At 46.0% G+C, this 22,690-nt stretch overlaps 1 protein-coding gene and 1 long non-coding RNA gene across 11 annotated transcripts in view; one reads left to right on the top strand and one right to left on the bottom strand.

Annotated features, from left to right (window-relative positions):
* Positions 1–22,690, bottom strand: part of FGF1 (fibroblast growth factor 1) — an 89,673-nt gene that overhangs the window by 51,928 nt on the left and 15,055 nt on the right. Inside the window, exon 1 of one of the 8 annotated variants that reach the window (XM_084885026.1) lies at positions 13,743–13,920. The exons of 6 other annotated variants lie outside the window; for them this stretch is intronic. The gene's annotated coding sequence lies outside the window, so the exon portion shown is untranslated. Of the gene's footprint in view, positions 1–12,753; positions 12,777–13,742; positions 13,921–22,690 lie in introns of those variants that run through there. One more of the 8 variants, XM_084885022.1, reaches the window with a different exon arrangement.
* The window catches only part of LOC311623180, a 285,875-nt gene that overhangs the window by 260,239 nt on the left and 2,946 nt on the right, over positions 1–22,690 (top strand). The gene's annotated exons all lie outside the window — the stretch shown is intronic.

Raw genomic sequence — 22,690 nt, 5'->3', positions numbered from 1 at the left:
GGTGGGCGTGGGGGAGTCCCAATATGGCTGCGAGAGAAGGGGAGCTGAGTCAAAGAAGAAAAGAAAGAGACTGATGAAGAATGCTATGAAAGTCAGAGCAGGAAACAGGGTCAAGAAAGGGGTGACCAAAAATATCAAAATCTGCAGAAGAGTCAAGAAACATAAAGATCAAGACATGATCATTGAGTTCTACTCCCACAGATGGGTGGATGGGGAATCCAGGAGAGAGGAGGAAATGCTTTAGTCAGTGATGAGGAATTGGAGGCAGCGAGACCACACCACCCTCCCAGGAGAGCTGTGGTCACACCAAGAGAAAATCATTTCGTGAGGAAGTAAGAATGGAGAGAACTGGAGAATGGAGAGTTTTCTTAAATGAGAGACCTGAGGATGTTTGTCAATAAGAAGAAACCCACAGGAAAAGGACTGGATCAATTGAAGATCAAAAGATAATTAATAAGACCAGGTCCTAGAGAGGGTGGGGGAGAATCAGATTAGATTCCCATGCTTGTTAAGGTACAGACTGACCTAGGCAGGTACAAATAAAATAACATCAGGCTGCCTTCAGGGAAGGAAACAATGCCCAGGGACAACAGAGTCGGCTTTCCTTTTATTTAAGAAAAATAAAAAAGAAGTAGCAAGAAATACCTGTGTGCACTCTACCCAGATGTAACAAATGTTAGCATTTTCTCAGATATTTTTTATAGAAAAGAAATAGAACATTAGAGAGAAAGTTGACATTCCCTTTGTTTCTCTTCATAATATTTCTATCTCCTCCTCCAAGACAATTACTATTATGGTGTGTGTGTGTGTGTGTGTGTGTGTGTGTGTGTGTGGCTGTGTGGCCAAGACACACAAGCAGTGTGCTCTGTATGTATAGTTCCACAATTTGCTTTTATTCACTCAACATTGTATCTGAGACTATCCATTTTGATGTATTATCTGTAATATTAGTTGAATAAGTAAATTATGTAAGTTCTGACCGTTCCAATTGCCTACATTGTATTAGCCTGTATTCTCTAGGAATGGACACTTATGCTGCCTTTAGAAACCGGATCCCAGGGAGGTTAAGGAATTGCTTGAGGCCACAGATCCTGGAAGGGATCCATACCCAGACCTTCTGACTCCAGGTCTGAGTACCGGGGCTCTAACCTCCCAGGAAGGTTCTTAACAGTGTCTGGCACATAGTGAAGCATGTCACCAATTGTTGCCCTTTATTATGGTTAACTTTTTTGAAGTAGAGCCATTGATACGGGAAGGTCACAGTTCTTTTAGAGTGAGAAATATTAGGCACTGACATGTTTGGAAACTACCCGGTGCCACCCAGCAAATGGGTTGTAGAACTGGCACTAATGGAGCCTCCAAGCTGCTCAGAAGAGAGTACTGATTAATTTATAAGCTAACATTTATTCAGCGCTTATTGGATCTGCTATCTTCACTCAGTGCTGCGACAAGTCATTTTAGGAAACAGAAGCGGCCCAGGAACGCCAGGCCTGCTCCCCATACTCCCCTGCGGCTTCTCCCATGTTGCCTTTTCCCAGCCTAGCTCCTGCTCCCCGTCTCAGCTGTGGGCCAACATTGAGCCCTGGGCACATGCCACCACCCAGAAGCAGCCCAGGAGCCCAGGGTCTGTTCCATGTCTGGCATGAGGTGAGGGTGCCGTGGCAGCTGCGGCAGTCCTTCCTCACTGTCCCCGGGCAGGCAGCCTCGGCCTGGGCACCCCTGCTCACCCCTGTCCCCTCCACTCCTTCTGCCCTGGATTTCCAGACAGAGTCAAAAATGGGCCCACATCAAATAAGATGTGTTTTCTCCCAGGGTAATTTTCCATTTATAGTCAGCCTTCTTCGGGAGGCGCTGTCCTCCTTCCTCTGTCTCGGTTTTTTTTTTTTTTCCCCCTGGGTATTTGGGGATAAACTCTTGGTTGGTTGTTTTTGAGCCTTGTGGTCAGCAGCCCAGCCGGTCACTCATTCAGAATGTCTCCAGAAAGCCCCTAGTTACTCTTACAGGAGCGTATGCTAATTTCTTTGGCCTCTGAGACCTCCTATCTGACCTGGGCCAGCATGGACCTCATTCACAGACTCATCCTGGTGAGATGAGGATGATGATAATTACAGCTGATACTGACAGCACATGCCTTAGTGCTAAAGGGATGCACTCACTCCTACAGGGTAGACAATGCTCTGATCCCCTTCACGCCAATAGGAAATGAGTGCACAGAAGTGAAGACCGTGGATGACACATGGGATTGGCCCTGTGACCTCTCTGGCCTGGCCACCCAGCTCTCCCGCTCCAGTCCCAGGCTCTGGCCCCAGCTTTGCTTTGGTCTCTCGATTACAGTCTGTGATCTCCTGCCACAGTTCCTTTGCACATGCTCTCTCCCCAGGCCTGGCCCACTGTTACCTCAACCCTACTGTTAATTTGCCCTGACCCATCTTTCAGTCATGACTATAACTTCTTCAAGGGTGTCCTACTGGACCTCCTGGCCAGAGGCCCCATGAAAACTCAGTTCGCTGTTATCATCTGGTTCTTTTTTCCAGACCATAACTCCATGCGAGCAGAGGCTGTCAAGCACAGCCTTGTACATGATTCCATCATTGCGCTTACCCCACTGGACTGAAAGGATTTATTTATTCGCCCGTCTCATCCCTTGGTCTGTGAATTTCCTGAGCGCATGTCTGGGTCTTTTTCTAACACAGTGCTCAGGTCAGTAAATATTTGCTGAGTTGAGTCGAATGAACTGGATTTAATTGAACAGTGTCCCTGGGGAAAGAGCACCTGAAAACTCAGAACTCTTGATGGAGTGAGCCCATAAAATACAATCGTTCAGAGCCATTGCTCTGGAAATCAGGAGTGGATTGGGGGAGGTTAGCTTTTTTTTTTTTTTTTTTTTTTTTTAATCCTAGTTCACGTGTATTTTGGATAGCAGGCTAGAAGGATCTAGGACTTTCCAAAGAAGCATCATATTTCAGTTATAAATCCAAGTGAAGCGAGGAAGAAAGGATGTCTGCCTCTCCAAGGTTCATCTAAAGTTTAGTAAAAGTCAGAGAGAATATAAATAACAAGTGGATCTCATTGGGAGCTGTGTTGGAACTTAACTTTTCACAGCCCTTGGCCTTGCGTCATCCCCTTATCAGTCTGGGATGACCTTGCCTGGTTCTCCAGCTGTCAGTGATGTCTTCAGCTCCTCAAATGCAGTGGTTCGGTTCCAGGAAGCACCCATTCTTGGGGCCGGCCTTTTCCAGGACCTGATGCTCCTCTGTCTGGGAAAAGGCTCCCATAGCCCAGTGCGAGAGAGAAGGGGCCGCTCTTGCCTGGAGGATGGGCAGGGTGAGGAGGGAGCTGTGGGCTGCAGGCTGGGTTTCCCCAGCAGGGTTTGCGAAGCCGGTGCCAGGTAACCACAGGCTGCCACATCCAAACAGGGCCCGGCCTCAGCTCTGCCCACCCTGGCTCCAAGCAAAACAGGCAGTTATTTGGAAAAGCTGTTTTCTTTCATCCTGCCTCCTCCTTCCTCTCCTAACAGATTATGAGCATGTTTCTTTGGAGGATTGAATGGCCCCTTTTAAGAAGTTATAAAGAAGCCATTTCTGAATGGAGAGGAATAAGCTAGTTAAATTTAATGGGAGCAGGATGCGATAGATTAACAGATCATTTGAAAGCACCTTATTGAGGCTCCAGTAACCCATTATGACGCTCTTAGATTTCCAAGCATTTTGCAATAAGTACACCACCTAGTTATTACGATGGATTAAGGTGACACTGTCGTCACCTTGTCCCTTACCTAGCACATTACCTGGCACATAGTAGGTGCTCAGCAAACATTTGTTACATGGATAGAGGAAATATTGAGGCTGACTTAAGGTTCTGACTGCGTTCTCCTGTGAAGTAGAAAACCTCAATCTTAACCATCTTTTGCTCAAATGCATTGGGTGAGGACACCTAGAACTGTCTGCCCTTCTCCTGTGGCGTCTAGACCTAGTTCCCACCTACCCAAAACAATTAATATATTCCCGACAGTTAAATGTAACTGGAATCCAATGACTTAACTCAGATGAAAGGAGGCTATTTTTTGAAAACCAGTAACCAAGGAGTCATTTTTAAAGAGGAGACAGAGTTCTGTGAGACCTGAAAAGATAGCACAAGTATTGAAAAAGACCATCTTGGGGTTTCAGTGGCGAAGGCAGAAGAAACTCAAAGATGTGTTGAAGTTAGAATTGGAGCAGCTTTCTGGCCACTAAAAATCAGACTTGTCATGGTCTTGGTGGGCGAGGCCCGGGCAGGTGCAGTGGAGCCCGAGTCCAGAAGAGGGCGCTCTGAGCTAAGTGTGCCACCTGTGGGGCTGAATCCCAGGGCCCCTGCAGAGAGGCTGTTGAGGCCTCCTCTTAGTTTCTCTTGCATCTTGCGTGCTTTTGTGTTCTCTGCAGGATGAGAGAGGGGTTTCCCCCTCTCAGGTGGCAAAGAATGATCTTCTGAAAACATAATTAAACCGATGATTTCACAGATTAAATACCAAATCCCAGAGGTATAATCATGTTTAAAAATAAATAAATTTAACGGACTTCAGCCTTTGATCTCCCTGAAATCTGTGATCAAATTCCCCACAACAGGACTCTTTTCACATGTTTCATTGGGCCCCAGGGAGTAACTGCCTTCTTCAAATATTGACTCTAGGCCTAGAAGATGGATGACTAAAGGAGAGGAGAGGTAAAAGTTTTCTCTCTCTAGTTATTTGATTCATGACTAAGAGTTACCTATTCATAAATACAACCCTACCCACAGCATCCTGATTAAAAAGAAAGCTGTACAGGGTGGGGCAATAGTAGGTTTATAGTTGTGAGTATGCAAAAAAAAACAAACAGAGTTTATTCTTGTATTATTATTTATTAATTATTGTATTTATTTTCACATGAACAACAGTAAACCTATGTTTGCCCCACCCGGTATATTTGTCAGGTGGAGATCCTTTAAAGCTTTGTTTTCCATTTACAAGCTTCCTTAGACATACATCTTCCCTGCATTTTTCATTCCCAGGCTCGAGGGAAGAGCAACTTCAACAAATCCTTTGAGAAAACAGCACACTGTGTGCCGATCTGTGACTGGCAGGTCTAGTGTTAAGAATTTGTCCTGTGGAAGGACTCACCAGTGTCCAGAGATCAATGAATGCGCTTCACTGCAGCACGGTGTGCAATAACACCAACCTGAATACCATGTGGCATCGATAATGAATTGATAAAGTGAATGATACAGCCAAGCAAATACTGGGCAGCGTAAAAAAGAGCTAAATGTATATGTACATAGATGAGTGGGAGAGAAAGAAGCTCTAGAATAATATGCATGAATTATCCCTTAACTGATTCTAAAATCTCTCCTAGGAAAAGCTAGGCCACGATCTCTGACAAAACCAGGGTTATAAACAAATGACCCAGGAGCCAGATGTGGCTGGAGGCTATCTGGTTTGCTGGAGCCACCACTGGTTGTGGTTGTTCTTAATTGATTTGACATTTACCATTTGGGAGATTTTGCCTGGAACTCCTGCTGTCTGGCTTCTCTTTAACCACCAGAATATGTGGCCCATTGCACCCACCTTCCCCATGGCTGGAGATGCCATGGCTGAACCAGGGTTTCCACAGCCCTCTCTCTTGGACTTCCCTGCTTTTAATCCCATTGTAGGCTGTTCTCCTCTATCTGGTTTCAACAGTAGCCCTGGCTTCTGGGTCTTCTGTCTCTTTAACTGCCCTTGCTTGGCATCCTGTCCTGGCTTCTTTTCCTTTAGCCACCCTTTGCAGTCCAGCATCCCTTCTCCCTGGTGTCCTTGTCTACCTCAGATTCTACCCATGTCTCCCAAATCCCAAATTGCCTCTGCCTTAATTAATGACAGGACAGCAGTCACAGAGTATCCCAAACAACTGACCTTAGTCATATTCCCTTTCCCTGCCTGCCCAAAGGCATCTCCTAATGATTCAACCTAAATATTCTTTACATTTGTTATTCCTTTCCTTCCCTACCATCAATGTCTTGGGTCAGGCCAACAAAATCTTGACCCTAATCCCAGGCAAGTGCTTCTAATTTTTCTCTGTGTAGCTTATTCTCCTCATCTCATCCAAATCTCCAGCCTTGTCCTCCCAAACCACAAATCTGATCGTATCCTTTTCTTGCTCAAGCATTTTTCATTATACCTCACTGCCTGCAGGCCAACATACAAACCTTCGTTCATTCAGTCAACAAACAGAGCGCCCACCCTATGTCAGGGCTTGGAGATATTTTTGTGAAAAAAGTTGCAGTCCCTGTCCTAATGGAACCGCATTGTACCTGGGACTTTACAGACTACACCACCGAATTAAAGGACAAAGAAAAATACAATGTCAAGGAGCCAAGAGAGGAAAAGTAAATCCAACTTTAGAATAAATGGTCAGGTAAGATGCCTTGAAGAGGCAACATTTAAGTTGAGACATTTTAAGAAGAGAGACGCAGGGAGATCTGGGGCAGTTCATTCCCTCCTTCTCATGCCGAACTCTCTCCATTCCCCTTCCCTATCTACTCTCACTGCACACATGCTGAACCATGTCTAGTACCCGTATATACGGTACTAAGGGGGTGCTTCTGCCCCAAGTGCAAACTTCTCAAAGGAAAGAACTGCCTGCTTTATTTGGGTCCCTAGTGTCTGGTATGTGGCAGGTTCAATAATTGTGAAATGAAAAACTAAATGGATGGATGGATGGATGGATGGATGAGTGGATGGATGAGTGGATGGATGGATGGATGGATGGATGGATGAGTGGATGGATGGGAGGATGAATGGGTAGAGAGGTGGGTTGGCAAATGGATGAGTGGAAGCACACATGCTTTGGGCTGAGCTGAGTACAATGTCTTTGGAAACAATTGCATAACTAGCAAAGCTGAGGCCTTGAGTTTACTGGATTTGGCTTGTGCTGGGGGAAGACTGGCCATGCAGAGTTCTCACTCGGGTTTCCTACTTTGGTTACATGTCATGTTTCTATTTAACCATCCTTATTATTGTGAAATGGGAGAGTTTGTTTTTTTCTACAAATACAGAACAATAACGTTGAAAACTTTTTCAATAAAAGCTCTTAGCCAGCTCTTGCTTAGATTCTAAGGGGAAGTTTTAGGAAGGAAAAGTGAGAGGCAGTGTACACAGTGCCCCAAGTCCAGCCTCAGCAGCTAGATTACTTTTCACATACCTCTAATCATGGACCCAGAGAATATCCTGAAAGCCTCACCAAGCCCTCGATCCTTATCTATGAAATATGACTAATAGGGGATAGTTGTTGGAGGATTCATTGGCACGTGTAAGAGTGAGTACAGCACCTAAAACAAAGTAAGGGCTCAAAACTGGTGGTGCCACTGTTAGAGGAGTGAAGTTACTCTAGCCTGGCCCACCCAAATGCCTCCAAATGCTTCTTAAAAATCATAGCCAGCCCAGCCTGCTTGGCTCAGTGATTGAGCATCCATCTATGAACCAGGAGGTCATGGTTTGATTCCCGATTGGGTTGCAGGCTTGTTCCCAGGTAGAGGGTGTGCAGGAGGCAGCCAATCAATAATTTTCTCTCATCATTGATGTTTCTATCTCTCCCTCTCCTTTCCTCTCTAAAACAAATAAAAATATATTTTTTAAAATCATAGCCAATGGTGACAAATGAATGCACTTTGAGCTGTTTTTCTGATTAAAAGAAAGACATTCCCTTGCCCAGATGCTCCCTGACTCCATAGCAGGCCCTAGAATTGGGCACAGACACAGCCACACTCTTAGGCTGAGGTCAGGTTCCAACCATGTCTCTGCTCCCGCTGCCCTGTGTTGGGCTAGTTCACTGCTGTGCTAACCAGCCCCAAACAGGCCCAACTGGTGGGGCACTGGCTTTCTCACATAACATAACTGCAGTTCCTCTTTGCTTGTCTGTAATCTGGGCTTTCTCACAAGACCTCGCCTATTAGGTAGTTGAGAAACAGCTTCAGTTTTATCCAATGAAAGAATTTAAAAAGCCTATTAAGTCCTGCTCTGCCCCTGAGAGCCCTCCATCTGCAGCCTCCCTTCCAGCTCCTCCTCTAGTATCATCTTGCTGTAAGAGCAGTGGGGTAACTCAGCCTCTCCCTGAAGGAGTGGAGACCCTCACTCAGAGGCCTCTGGGGCCCAAGGTCTTGGTGTGGAGCCCTTGACTGCCCACCGCGGCCTTCATGGCTCAAGTTGAGGTCCTGGTCTTATATGGCTTGGTCAGGGCTCAGGGCGGCTCCTTGGCTGACCAGCATTTGCTGGCTGTGGGCCTCACTGCGTCTCTGCCTCCCCACCCAGGTCTTCCCCTGGCCTCTGGCTCTTGTCTCAGCATCCGCATCACACAGGAACCCCTGAGTGCAAACTACACCCACTGGCCACCAAATCACATCCATCCACCCTTTTGACCCTCTGGGACTCCCCATGTTGCAGGGCCAGCTGCCCTACCCTCAAATGCCCCCACACAGTGGTAGAAACTGCACAGTCTGTCTGCCAGATTCGCCCTCACTATGTTAAAGGGGAGCTCAAGCAATTTCGCAAATCTTTCCGCAAATCTGCATGCTTGAGCCAGCTGTCTTCTCTCTTCATTCTATTGTATGTTCCCCTTCCTTCTCAGGCTCCAGGCAACAGGCCTCCTGGCCCAGCCTCCAGGAAGGGAGGTTCCAAATGGAACATGGTTTAAAGGCAGCAGGATAGAGTGGGAGGGATCAAAATACATTGCTTCATATTTACAAAATATACTCCCTCATAGAACCATTCCCTTTCCAGGCCTGTCATAGCTAATAGAACCAATGTCCTTCCAGGCACATTTCTTGGCTTCATTCTTGGTTATGTTCATTCAACAATGGTTATGATATGCAGGTACTGTCTGGGAATAAGGCATAATACAGATGTTGTCATCTGTACATGAAAAGATGTTTCACATCATTATCCATCAGGAAAATGCAGATCAACTGTGAGAAATCATTTCACATCCACCAGGATGGCTATAATCAAAAGATGGATAATAACAAGTGTTGGCAAGGATGTAGGGAAATCAGAGTCCTCGAATTGGTGATGGTAATGTAAAATTGGTGTAGCCACTTTGGAAAATAGTTTTAGAGTTCCTTAAATGATTATTCATAGAGTTAAATATGACCCAACAAACCCAGTCCTATGGATAGACCCTAGAAAAATGAAAACATATCATACAAAAATGTGTGCACTAATGTTCATAACAACAGTATTTATAATAGCCAAAGGGTGGAAACAACTCAAATATCCATCAGTGGATAAACAAAATGTGGTATAGCCATACCATGTAATATCACTCAGCTATAAAAAGGAATGAAGTACAAAGAACATGCTACAGCATGGATGAACCTTGAAAACATTATGATAAGTAAAAGAAGTTGGTCACGAAATACTGTATATTGTATGATTAGTTTATAGAAAATACGAAAATAGGCAAATCCATAGAGACAGAAAGTAAATTAGTGGTTGCCAGTGCTGGGAGAGGAGGGAATGAGATATGACTACATTGAGGGTGTAGGTTTTTTAGCATGATGAAAATGTCCTGAGAACAGATAGTGGCAATAGTTGTACACTTCTAATATTAAAGACCATTGAATTATACGCTTTAAATGGGTAAATTGTATGATATATACATTATATTTCAATAAAGCTCTTAAAAATGTTCTCATCTCATTCTCTAACCAACTCTTCTTTTCAGTTTCTTAGTATTCCTAGGACAAATATGAATTCAACTTTTAGTCATTTTAAGATTTTTTTCAACACACTTAGAATCCAAGACGACACATCAATTTAATAATTTTTTATACAGTCATTTTGTAGAAGAAGGTAAACTCTAAGAGAGCTTGAATTTTTGTTTTGTTTATTATTCTGTCTGTAATGCTTAACCAAGGGGCTGGCACACAGTAAGGTCTCAGTAAATATTTGTTGAATGGGTGCCTTCATGGAGCTCCCATCCCAAATGGACACAAAAACCTAGCAATGCCTGCTAGTAATTCATTCACAGAACATACCTTTATGACAATAGCCTTACCATGTAAGGAGTGAATGAGTGAAGCAGACATATCTGCCCTGGGGGAACTTAGAGCAAAGAAATTTGTACTGAAGCAAACACTGAAAAGAAACATCCATAGGGTTTATATATACTGAAAGTGGGAATTTTGTCAAAGTTCCCCTTAGTGGGGCTTTGTGGGAAGTTAGACTGAGTTGAGACAGTCATGCAAAGAAAAAGAAGAGAGATTGTGAAGGATAGAAGAGGAGTGAGAAGAAGGGTCATAGGGGAAAAAATAGAGTGGGCGTGTTCCAATAGAATAAGTTTGCCCTTTAAGAGGCATTTCCAAGCTGTGATTTTAATTTCCCATCGAAGTGGGGAGTAATATTGGGAAAGGGGAAAGTGCCAAGCCCCATCCTTCATCTCCAGTGCTGGGAAGTCTTTGAGAAGAGATGTGAAGGGAAAGAGTGACTCAGTGTCTGGGAGGGGAGGGAATAAGACTGTTTCCAAGAGATGAGGAAGGTTTTGTTAAGTACAACTGCCTTCTTCACAATGGAAAACTATGGGAAGGATAGCCAAGAAGTCAAGACAGAGGGCGAGGGGATATGCGATGATGACATAAATTGGAAATTAAGAGGTCAGCTTGTAGATACAGAGCCCACAGTGGATGATGGAGATCTTGAGGTTAAAAATTAAAGCAAGAAATCTTGTCCATTTGGCTTTTCCCACACATACAACCTCCTGTCCCACCTTGTTTTCCCCTTACTTTTATTTTAACCCGCAAGGATGCTAGAAGAACCTTAATGAGGAAGAAGAGTGAAATAGGGCTGGGAAGTGATTAATACACAAAGACAGTTCTTGAACAAGCCAGGGTGGAGCCAAAGAGTTAAGACATGGGAGGAGGCAAGGAAGATGTGGGAGAAGAAAGTTCAGGGTCAAGGATGATGTTACAAAATCTGGCACAAATCACCAACTACAGTTTTGAAAAGGGGAGGAATGGGTCAGAAGAAGCTTATGAATTAGGAAATGAATGGACAGAGCTGAAAAGATCATCCTGAACTTATAACCTAAAGATGCATCCCCCAAGTTCACAGGGAGCTTGAGACTCAGAGTGCACCCAGTCGCAGATGATGAGGCTGTGAAGAGGAACAAGGCAAGGTTTTGTATTCTCTGGAAGTCAGGTGCCGTCATTGTGTTTCTGCTTGGCTCAGGTGGCTGTCCACCAAAAGGAACAAATGACAAAGGTGTCTTCCCATCTCTTTCAATGGCAACGTGGTTAAGGACAGGAATTTTGGTGCAGGAGGTTGCCAAGGACAGATCCAGGCTCGCAGCCCTATGTCTTCATTTGTGTTGTGGGGGTGATGAGAAAGGGCTGTTATTGGGGGGAAATGAGATTGTAGAGGTAGACCTCTTGGCACAGAATAGCACTTAAAATATTTCACCAAGCCTCAGAGGCAATTTTCTTTTGGTATTTTAACATCTCTAAAACCAGGATGCGAGGCATTTTTTTTTCTTTTCTTAGTGGTACATAAAATAATGGTGAATCTTACATATCTTACAATTTATGGTGTCTTAGATTTGATAAAATATGGAAGTAGACATCCAGTAAGTGTCAGTTGAGGTGTTGTGCGGTTGTGTTTCTTGTGCTAGATTCCTGGCTCATGTCTGGGGTTTCCTTCTGCTCTTAAGGCTGGTTGGACCTTTTCTCTGGGGGACAGGAGCCTGGGCCCTGGAGTCAACCCCACTGAGGGCAAGTCTTGACCCAGCTACTACTTGCCATGAGACCTGAGCTAGGCATGGCATGTTTTTCTCTTAGAACCTCATTTTCCTCTCCTGCACAAGGGGGATAACAACTCATAGGGTTATGTGAAGATACATGAGATAAAATTATGTAAATTGCTTACTTAGCATGGTGCTGCATTGTATAGTAAACCTTAAATGAGGATGATACAAATAAATAATAAGATTACATAACAAGATGACATTTCCTAAAGAGGGGTATTATTATTCCTGAGGCACCTCAGAGCCCCACTATAAAATATCCACCTCTGATTCTCAATGGGGAAGGACCTTCGAACCCAAATGAGCCCTCCTGAGCTCATAAGTGTCTAGGACTGCAGCCTCCCCTGCCTCCCCTTCCTCACCCCTCATCTCCCCACCTCTGCCCTGCCTCCCTCCTTTCTGAGCTAGCTTTCCATCGGTCCAGCACTCTCCTCCTCAGGTCTCTGGACACTTTCCTTCAGGAACTATTTACCTTGGAAAGAAGGTTGGCTGCTGCCCCTGGAAAAGGCCACCACAAACCCTGCCTGGGGTTTTCTCAAGCAACTCATGTCCCAAGACCTCCCCAACAAGGCTTTTCTCTGTCCCTTCATCTTCCTGCCTCCTCTGGTGCCTTTGATGGCTCCCCCAACCTTCTGCCTCTGTTCTTGCTGGAGTCCCCTGTACACACACGTGACCTAAATGCAAATGGCATGTTTTCTCAAAGCCTCTTACCGCTGCCGAATAAGCCTGTGTGTCAAAATCAATCAAGCTTTCTTCTGTTTGTAGCATTAATGACTCGCACACCCACAGCATCACCATTTCTTCAGATTCCCCTGGTCTTCCCCTCCCAAAGCTCTCCGTGGTCCTGAGAGCATTGCCCAGCTTCCTTTGGCAAGCACAGCACACAGGCTGGCTTTTCTTGGGGAATCTGCAGAGTCTCATGGGTTAACAGGCTTTGCCAAGTCCATCCTTGAGCGTCAGTTTTACTCACCATTTTGTGAGCACCAGAGATGGAGCTCCCGACTTTTCCCCAGGTTGGCTCTCTGCCAGGCCTTTCTTTTCTGAGGTGAGACCCCTCCCTTCTGCAACCTACCTTTCATAACTGTCCTGCCTTGCCTCATCAAGCCCAGTGCCAGCAGAACCCAGACTTTCATCTGTAACTTTGCTGGCTCACCTTCAAGGTCTGGTGTCATGTGGTTGGATCAGGAGCAGCATCTGGGACCCGCCCCCTTGGGGAGGATGTGGAAACAGGACTTGTTCCTGGATTTGTATCACAACAGAGTGACTCTCATGGCCGAAGGAACTTGCCAAAAACTCTCAGCTTCTCAAAACTCATTTCTGCTCACTTAAAAATCTTAAGGTCATGATGTAAAGTGCCCGATGGGGTGGTGTAAGATTTCATGAAAAGCAGCAACAGCGAGGCACCGTTGAATCAGATGGTAGAAAGCATGGCGTGTTAGACAAGACCCCCCACAATCACTTAATTATTGGTCTGTCTATCTGCCTGTCTGTATGTCCTCTGACCTATTCAGAAAATAACATGGGGAACTTAAGCCAGGATATGGAGGACAAGGTGGCATATAAAGATATCTACATGATCGCAAGACAGCCAAACCCCAGCCAAGTAAAGAAATGAAGAGAGAAAAGGCCACCCTCCTTTGACCCTCCTGAGTCCCTGGGGAGAAGCAATCAAATGGCAGGCGTGGGCATTCTCCCACTGCCAACTGTTCCACACCATGGGTGTATGCTTTTGGGGGTCTCTGCAAGGTCAAAGTGCCTGATGCGGTCAGGCTTTGGAACCTGGCCATCACTCCTTCAGGCTCTCTGGGCAGAGCTCCTGCCTCGTTCATGCACAGAAAGGAATGGAGGAAGCACCCTGGCTGGCCTGGTGGTGGCTGCCTGGGTACAGCCCCCTGGGCAACCAGCCCTTTCCCTTTGCCAACCTTCCCATCTCAGCCCTCCCCTCTGGCTCTCTCCTACCTCCTTGGGATGCCACAGAGGTCCTGCCCACCTGAGCTCACAAAGGCAGGTCTGTCTGGAGCAGAGCAGGGCAGGCCCAGGGGGAGGGCCTGGGCTCCACACCACTCTCCTTCCTTAAGGAAATGAATGGGTCCGGTCCAGTGAGGCGGAGAGAGGGTGTTCTCCTCATTAACTAGCTCTCACAGGCGCAGGCAGAGGCAGTGGCTGTGTGCGAAAGGGAAGCTTTCTGCTTTGGACTCCAGGTCTGACCACGTGGTGTGCTTGAGGCACGTCACCACCCAGATCAAACCAGATTACATTAATCTGGATTCAACTAGCCTCCATGTAATCCTTTGCCACTGACTCAGCCTGACATGTTTAGCTTTCTCTTGAAAAGTGCCTCTGTTTCCTAGTTAATATGTGTAAGGAAACAAGCGGACACCTCTCAGCAATTGCGATTTGCAGTATGACCTTGAGGAGCCTGCTCTGGGTTTCATTGTTCCTATTACTCCATCGAGCCACCCCTATTAAGGACATCACGTCCAGTACAAGGGACCTGGCGAGACAAAGTAAGGAAATAAAGGGGGAGTTGTGGTCAGAAGCGTGGGCTCTGACGTCAGGCTTCCTGGATGTAAGTCCAGAAAGTCAGTTCACCTCTCTGAGCTTCAGTGACTCCATCTGTAAAATGAGGCCAGTGGCACTGCCTGCCCCACATGTAGGGCATCAGGGTGCAACAAAGCAACTCAAGTAGAGCTCTCAGCGTGCCACCTGGCATTCACAGGTGCCAATACTGGGTTGCCTTACAATGACATGTTACCTGTGATTTTTTTTTAGAGCCATTTTTATACACTGTTGCACCTATACTCAGAGTTTTCTGAACATTTTCTGGAGTTAGACAGAAAAGGAAAAACCTGGCCTGGCCGTCAGAAGTACTTTCCCATATAGGCTCCCCAGGATGACAGTTCAGAGAAATCCCTACACAGTTCCACTAAGATCATACACACATTTCAAGTGGGAAAAATTTCCCAACACTCAACTTACAAACTCAAAGAAGCATCTGGTCACTTAATCATCTAACATATCTTTCTGACCCTCTGAACAGGCCCCGGCAGTATTTAGATTAAATGAGCATACTGATTTATTTCTCACCAGCCTGCTGTTTGTAAGGAAAACATATATTCAAGAAATGTAGTCAACATGGTTCAATGAGCACCTACTATGTGCTGGTAGGGAATCTGTGTTAACAAACGGCGTATGCTACAAGAGGCAGATTAGTTTTTTTCTGTGGTCTCTGTTTTTGGGGTTATATATTTCTTACTTTGCTATATAAAACAGAGCAATTTAGAATTTATGTAGACAGTCCTGCTTTCTTTGCCTGCTTTGTTTTTATTTTAGGGTAGACAGTTATAAAACACAGCTGGCTAAATGGAAAGAAAGGCTACATTTCTTATGCAGCTGTGAACAAAAGAATTTAAATATAGCCTCTCTGCTCCAACAAACCTGGTTCTTGGCAAGAAAAGACAAAAGACTTAATTGGTTTTTTAAAACACTCTAGACTTCAACACACACACACACACACACACACACACACACACACACACACAAAGGTAATATAGCCAGAGCATATGTTGAGTGATTTTTAAATTCATTTTCCTTAGACCCCGCAGTTAGGTTGGGAGGGAGTTGTCCAAAGCACTGTGCTTGTGAGGAAGTCTCCCTTCACCTTCATAATAATAGTAATCAATGTTTCTGGGTGTTTGTTCCCTGCTGGGCAGATACTCAGGGGAGCTGTAAGGTTTCTACCTCATTACATCCTCTGAGGCATGTGCCATTTACACATGGGGAAACTGAGGCTCAGAAAAATGAACTTGCCTAGGGTCACACAGTGTTTCGAGGTAGGATTGGAATTTAAACCCAGTTGTATAACTTTAGGACCCATATTTCAGCCACAATTGGGCTTTTTCTTAGCTCACTTCCATTGTGGAATTGCACCAAAAATATATGTGAAAGATGAGGAATGACAAGGAGCTGGGAAAATGGGAAGTACTCTAAATGACATCTCTAAAGATGTAAGTGATACTGAAGGATACATGCAAGAAACATGCTAGTTGGCCTACCCAAAAGAACCCTAAAATTGTGTCTTTCTCCTTTTTGTGTTTTAGTATATTGTTAAAGTTCTTTTGTCTTTTTTAAAAAAATATATTTTATTGATTTTTCACAGAGAGGAAGAGAGAGGGATAGAGAGTTAGAAACATCGATGAGAGAGAATCATCGATCAGCTGCCTCTTGCACACCCCCTAATGGGGATGTGCCTGCAACCAAGGTACATGCCCTTGACTGGAATCGAACCCGGGACCTTTCAGTCCCCAGGCCGACGCTCTATCCACTGAGCCAAACTGGTCCCGGCTCTTTTGTCTTTGATAGTGATATAACTACGCATAAATGATTTGAGAAGGATGTTCAATACAGCATTATTAATAACTAGAGGCCTGATGCACAAAATCCATGCAAGAGTAGGCTTTCCTTCCCCTGGCTGCTGGCACCAGCTTCCTGCTGGCATCCGGGACCCGGGCTTCCCTCACAACTCCAGCTCATTCGGAAAATCATCCAGAAGGACATCCAGAATGATGTCTGGTCTAATTAGCATATTATACTTCTATTGTTATTGTAGATAGTGACTACAAACTGAATATCCAATAATAGAGGAATGTGCTACCACCATTAAAATTTCTTAGAAGAATTTTTAGAAGAATGGAGCCTACCCATGACATACTGCTATGTGAGGAAATAAGTTAAACTCTATAAATATAATATGATTCTACTTTTTTCTATACACACACACACCTATGCTTAGATAGGAAGGTAGACAGTTAGACAGACATAAACACAAGAGGAATAACTGAAAAAGGCATCAATATTACCATTTTTAACAATGACTATCTCTGAATGATGGATAAATTTTCATTTTTTAAAAAATTTCTTAAATTTTATTTTCATTGTTGCTTACATTTCCTATAATGAAATGTTACTTGTGTATGTAAAATAATTTTTAAGTAACACATACTCATTAACTCAACAATGTCATTAAATAAGTCTATTTTAATGTACCAAGCACCATGTAATCAAGACATAAAAAAAAACTAAAACATATCCCTGCTCTGCTGTGCTAACATGTTGGGTGATCTCCTTCAGGTCTTTTCTGTGCAGGTTTAGAAACACAGGAATGATGAAAGCAGACAGCAGTTGAGCCTGGTACATAGTGAGGCGCCTTGCCCATGGAGGCCAACTGGCTTCGCCTCTTTCACCACTGATGTCACTGACTTCCCTCTCAGCCTCAGCTCTGACATCAGTTAAAAGGATTAAGAGTGGTACCTACCTTACCAGTTTTTTGGAGGAGTAAATGAATTACTCAAAGTACACAACAATATTAGTTATCATCATCATCATCATCATCATCATCATCATCATCACTCTATGTAGAATGGCTACATTGCTGGACTAGTTCATGTTCCATCTCCTTCCTTTGGAAGAGCAATAGCACAGTTGTATTTCTCTTGGAGAGCAGGGACTGCTGTTCAGGTCATCCAGGCACATACAGTCACCTGAGCTTTACACGTAGGTGAGATGAGCCAGTCATAGCCATTTGGCTTCATACCCCAGCCAAAGTCATAAAGGACAGAGAGAGCTGCCATGGTTCAAAGAGAGAGTGGAGTGTTTATGCACCTTTAGAAAATCTGGGGAGCCAGCGTTGGATAAAGATCTTAATTGTGTTTGGAAACCTAATAAACATGACTGGCTCCAGGCAATAGGATAGCTCCACTCTATTGCTTATACTGGCCAATGCTATAACTCGGGTCCTGAGTGTTCTATTCTGTTTATAAGCACGAGATGCTGTGCTATGGGCTCTTTGGAAGGAGAATGTCTAATAGCAGGCGAATTCCTGAAAGAGCCAGCCTGTTTCTAGTTGTGGCACTGCTTCCTCCAGCCCTGACACCATCACCTCTTTTCTATTATACATGACTCTGCTCTGCCATCCTCCTGACCTCTTAGAGTCAACCCTCTGCTCGAGACCAAATGAGGGTCTTCACGTGTCAATCCTTGCATGTCACCTCTGGATTCTAATCCCCCAATGGCTTTTCACTGCACTCAGAGCACATTCCAAACTCTTTGCACACCTCTTCACCCCCACTTTAACACTCCCTGTCCCCCCCTCCCCCCGCTCCCGCCCACTCTGCTTGAGGTTTCGTGGCCTTCTGTTGGATTCCAGAATATACACTCATGTCCACTTTAGGGCCTTGTCACATGTTCTTCCCTCCAAGATCGTCTGCACCCCTCCTCTCTGCAGGCAGGGCGCCCCTCATTATCCTGGTCTTCAGTCTGTCACCTTAGAGAGGCTCTCTCTCTCTCCACCTATTTCTAACAGCTTCTCTTTGTTCCAGTGCCTTGTTTGTTACCTATATAGGCTAGATCTTACCACAAGTTCTACTTATTTTATTTACTTGTTGGCTCTGTGTGTGTGTGTGTGTGTGTGTGTGTGTGTGTGTGTGTGTGCACTGCCCAGTAGAATGTAAGCTCCTCTAGAGCAAGGACCCTATCTGTACTTTGATTTTGTTTTGGGGGCAGGGCCCCTCAAGGAGAAGGTGGCCAATAAATATGAAAGGGAGGGAGGGAGAAAGGAAGTCTCCGAAAAGGGGGCTACTTTTCCAGGCTGCCCAGTTTCCTGTGAGTGTGGGCAGTGTGTCCTGCTCAGCCCTAGCATTACTGTGCAAGTTTAAAAATAAAACTCCTGGCTGGAGCGGGAAGGCTTTAAAGAAGATGGGAGAGAGGTAATGAGAAACATGAGTGGCCAACGCAGGCCCCGCAGGATGTGGGACCAGCCAGAAAGGGAAAGGAACCTGACTAGGGGGAAAAGACTGACTCAGGGCTGCGATTGTCTGATAAATGTGCTTAGAGGTTGTTGTGTGTGTGTGTTTTAAAAAGGTGTTCTTTACAATTCCTAAAACAGGGGCCTCTGCACCGACATCTGACTGCCATGGTCAGAAGCAGAGGGAGAGGCCTGGAGGTCACAGAGGTGATGTGGCCTGATTTGGCTCAGCCTGCCCTGACCTTCCCCAGGGCCCATCTCAGCGTGGGATCCGAACCTCCCACCACAGCAGGGCCCCCGGCCAGACGTCCTAAGGTGTAGCCGCCTTCCCAGGGCTTGGCTCAGCTCTGGGGCAGTGCAAGGCAGGGAGGGTCAGGTCAATGGGTCACCAGAAACAACTGGGACATCGCCTTGGAAACGCTCTCCCCCACTTGCATGGCCTGTACTCGGACCCACCCAGAACCAGCTGTGTGCTTAATTCTCAGGCCTCATTGGGAGGTGGGAGGCGCCTGGGAAGGGTCAGATGGGTCAGGAAGGAGTCCACCTCCTTAATGAGAGACCATCCACCTTCACACTTTACTTAGTAAGAGGTCTGACGAAGGGGGCGAGCAGCAGGTGACAACCCATAGTCTGAGCCTGAGCCTGGTGGTGCAGGGAGGGGCAGAGCTGAGTGTGGGGCTGCCAGCATCTTCTCTGCAGACTGTGACAGGGACCCCTTCCCAAGCACCTCTCTGTGCTGCTCTAGAAGCCAGGGGATCTGCTCACGGTCACCTGGTGCAGGGAATATTCACAGCCTCTAAACCAGCAGTCACCACCAGGCTCCCCCACACCCGTAGCTATGTGATGGCCAGGAGGGCCACAAGGGAAGGGAAGGACATAAACAAGTATCCTGAGAGAGACAGCCGGAGCCTTCACACCACCTCTGGTGAACCTCCACAACTACCTTCTAGGAAGGCACCCTCCACTCTCCCTAGAGAAGGAAACCAAAGCACCAGAGGACCAGTTCCTTACCCAAGGTCACCGGGGGAGGGGAGGAGGGAGGGGCGGCTGAGCACAGTGCAGTTACATGCTAAACCTCAGTGCAGTTTCTATAACCCACAGCTGGCCATCCCCTTCATCCCAGCAGTCAGTTTTCAAATGATTTAAACTCAAAGCCCAGGGCTAGGGCTGGGGTGAGAGCCTGAAGAGCCGCACCCATCCTCCTGGACGGGTGGGTGGGAATCCCAAGCCTTTGTGTGAACCTGGTGAGAGAAGCCGGCTGAAGCTCACGCTGCTTTACTTGGGGTTGGAAACGCCTGCATTTAAAACTGCTGCACAAGGAGCCTGTGTCTCCTCTGCATAAATTCTTTAAGGGGCTTTCGCTTCTCTGCTGGTTCGAGGTTCCTGCCATGAGGATTTTAAGTGCCAGAAAAGCACAGGCTGGTCATTGTCCTTTGGAACAAAAAAGACTAACAAGGGACAGCAGGGCAGTGGGTGACCTTCATGTTGCAGGATCTTTTTGTTTTGTTTTGTTTTGTTTTGTTCAAATGCATTCATATGGAGGCTTCCAAACAACCTTAGCCAGACTGCAAAGCTTGACTGTAGTAATAATAATTACTACTTTATTGATAAAATACTATGCGCTATGCATTGTGTACTAAATATTTTGGGTGCTCTACATATCTTATCTCACTAAACTCTTAAACCAACCCTGTGGGATAGCAGCGTCTACCACTGATAACATGACACATGCATTATAGACTTCCCCTGCATAAATTCACACCTGTATCCTAGGGTTGTTCCTATCAACAACCCTGGGATACAGGTGCCATGTTTTCTCCATTTTATAGAAATGAAGAGGCTTTGCAACTTGGCCAGGGCTGTGGAGCTACTGAGTGACAGAATTCGAGCCCAGTCTTACCCCAGGGCCCATGCTCTCAGTTCTATTCTGTCCTGCCAATCCAACCCACAGACTGTCACTCTGAAGCCAGGACAGGGTAATGGGAGATGGGTCAGAACTGGAACTGTAGGAAGAATTCCTGGTCTCCCCTGACAGCTCTCTTTCCAAACTTGGCTGCTGCTTCCTGAGCCCTCAGCAAAGACATCCAGGACTGACCTGGGAGAAGGGCACCAAGTTTTGTGTGGCCCAGTGGAGAGTGTATCCTTGGGAAGAAGCTATTCTGAAGCCAACCTGCATTTCCATGATCACCTCAAACACCAACCAACAAACAAACACAAAAACCCTCAGATGGAGGTTTTGAGGAGGAACGCTGGCTCCTGTGGACACTGCCCTATCACTGCAGGCCAAAAAACTGAGCCCACTCTGCCTGTGACTCCTAACCAGGGAGGTGTTCCCCTGCTGTGTAGAGGGGAGTGATTCTGGAACATTCTCCACTTTTCCCCAGTTGCCAGTTTCTAGATTCTGGTGGAAATTCTGAGGAAGGACAGGAAGAGCCTCATTTTCTAGAAGCTCGTTACGTCCCCAGAGGTAGCGGTGCAGCACTTTGCAGACATTGATTAATCAATGCCACCTTCCTCTGCTATTCCCATCAGACTGACGATGGGGGTGGAGGCGAGCCCTCTCTGCCTCCATGGGTGCGAGGCTGGAACACTCTACATCAGTGACTCCCTGCTGGGTCCTCGGCATCACTTCTTGGCCTTTGATGCCCATTAGCCAGAAGAGAGGTGACGTTCAAGAAGCTGAGAAAGCTGCCAGGAGGCCTCTTTGGAAACAAGTTATTCATCTCTCAGCATGAGTAACTATAATTGAGCAGATCGTTGTGTTCTGGGGGCTGTAGCTGCCATGGACTGGCCCTCGCCTGCTCCTAGAGCTCTGACTAACCCCTCCCCACCCCATCCTACACACACCCACACGCACACGCACACACCTGCTTCCTTGGGGATGCCACACTTCCTCATACCATATAACCTTTGCACATCCTCTTCCCCCAACCTGGAACAGTCTGCCCTCACCCAGTTGATACCTGCTGACCCTCCAGATCTCAACCCTCCTCTCCTAAGCTTTTCAGACCTCCTGACTGGACAGGTTCCTCTGAATATGCTACTATGGATCACTCAGGAGAGTTACTGTGTGATTGATGTTGGTATCCCCATCTGGCCTCAAACTTTCATTAGGTTGGGACTAACAGTTCCAGTCTCTGTTGCAGCCCAGAGTTTAGCATATTCCCTGCCATGCACGAAGTGCCCCACAAAATAGCCGAACGAACCTGAAGTGGTCATTAATGGCCCTCAAGTATCCCAGACCCCACTCTCTCTCCTCTTTCTCCTCCTCCCTCTTTTTTTTTTTCCTTTACTTGCCCTTCCTTCCTCCCTCTTCAATCTTTCTATTCATTCCTTCTTCCTTTCTAGGCCTTGGGCCCACCTGTAGCTCCAAAGAACATTGTTTAAGCCAACAGAAAAGCACTGAAAGTTAAAGAAAAAGAAAAGTTGCCACAATCTGGCATAATGCATTGGCCTTCAACTTCATGGACCCAAAGTGAGGGCCTAGAGAGGGAACCCATGTTCCTCCTATAGTAGTTACCTGGGGCTGCCATAACAAGTACCACAGATCCATCTTTTCCCTGCATCTTTTCATGTCATCTTTCCTCTATGTGCGTCTCTGTGTCCCAATTTCCCCTTTTCATACGGACACCAGTCATCCCTAATGGTCTCATGTAAGCTTGATTACCTCTTATCTCTCAATAAGGTCACATTCGGAAATACTGAGGGTTAGAGCTTTAACATGAATTTGAGGGGAGACACCATTCAAACCCATAATACCTAATACCTACCTTCCACTGGCCATTGCCCCAATCCTTTTTGACTTCCTGAATGAGGTAAAGGTAGGGAAGCACAGGGACACGTCATCTTCTGAAGAAATTGAATGGGTGTCAGGGAACTGGGGTGGACAAGTTAGGAATGTGAACTGGAGGAACACCCACAAGTGAGAAAGAAGAGGTGACTGGACAAAGAACAAAAACTACTCTCACAGACTAGTCTAGGGGCTGCGCCTTGGTCATCTGCCAGTCCTGAGTTCATATCCCAGATCCACCAGTCATTAGCAGTAGGACCTTTCCCTTCCCATGTAAAATGTGGATGATAACAGCACCCAACTCATGAGGTGGTT

This window comes from Pipistrellus hanaki (assembly GCF_964339955.1).
Source record: "Pipistrellus hanaki genome assembly, chromosome: 5".
In the NCBI taxonomy this organism is placed as follows: domain Eukaryota; kingdom Metazoa; phylum Chordata; class Mammalia; order Chiroptera; family Vespertilionidae; genus Pipistrellus; species Pipistrellus hanaki.
Note: the sequence above shows the minus strand (reverse complement) of the source record. Positions and strands in the feature narration are given on the sequence as shown.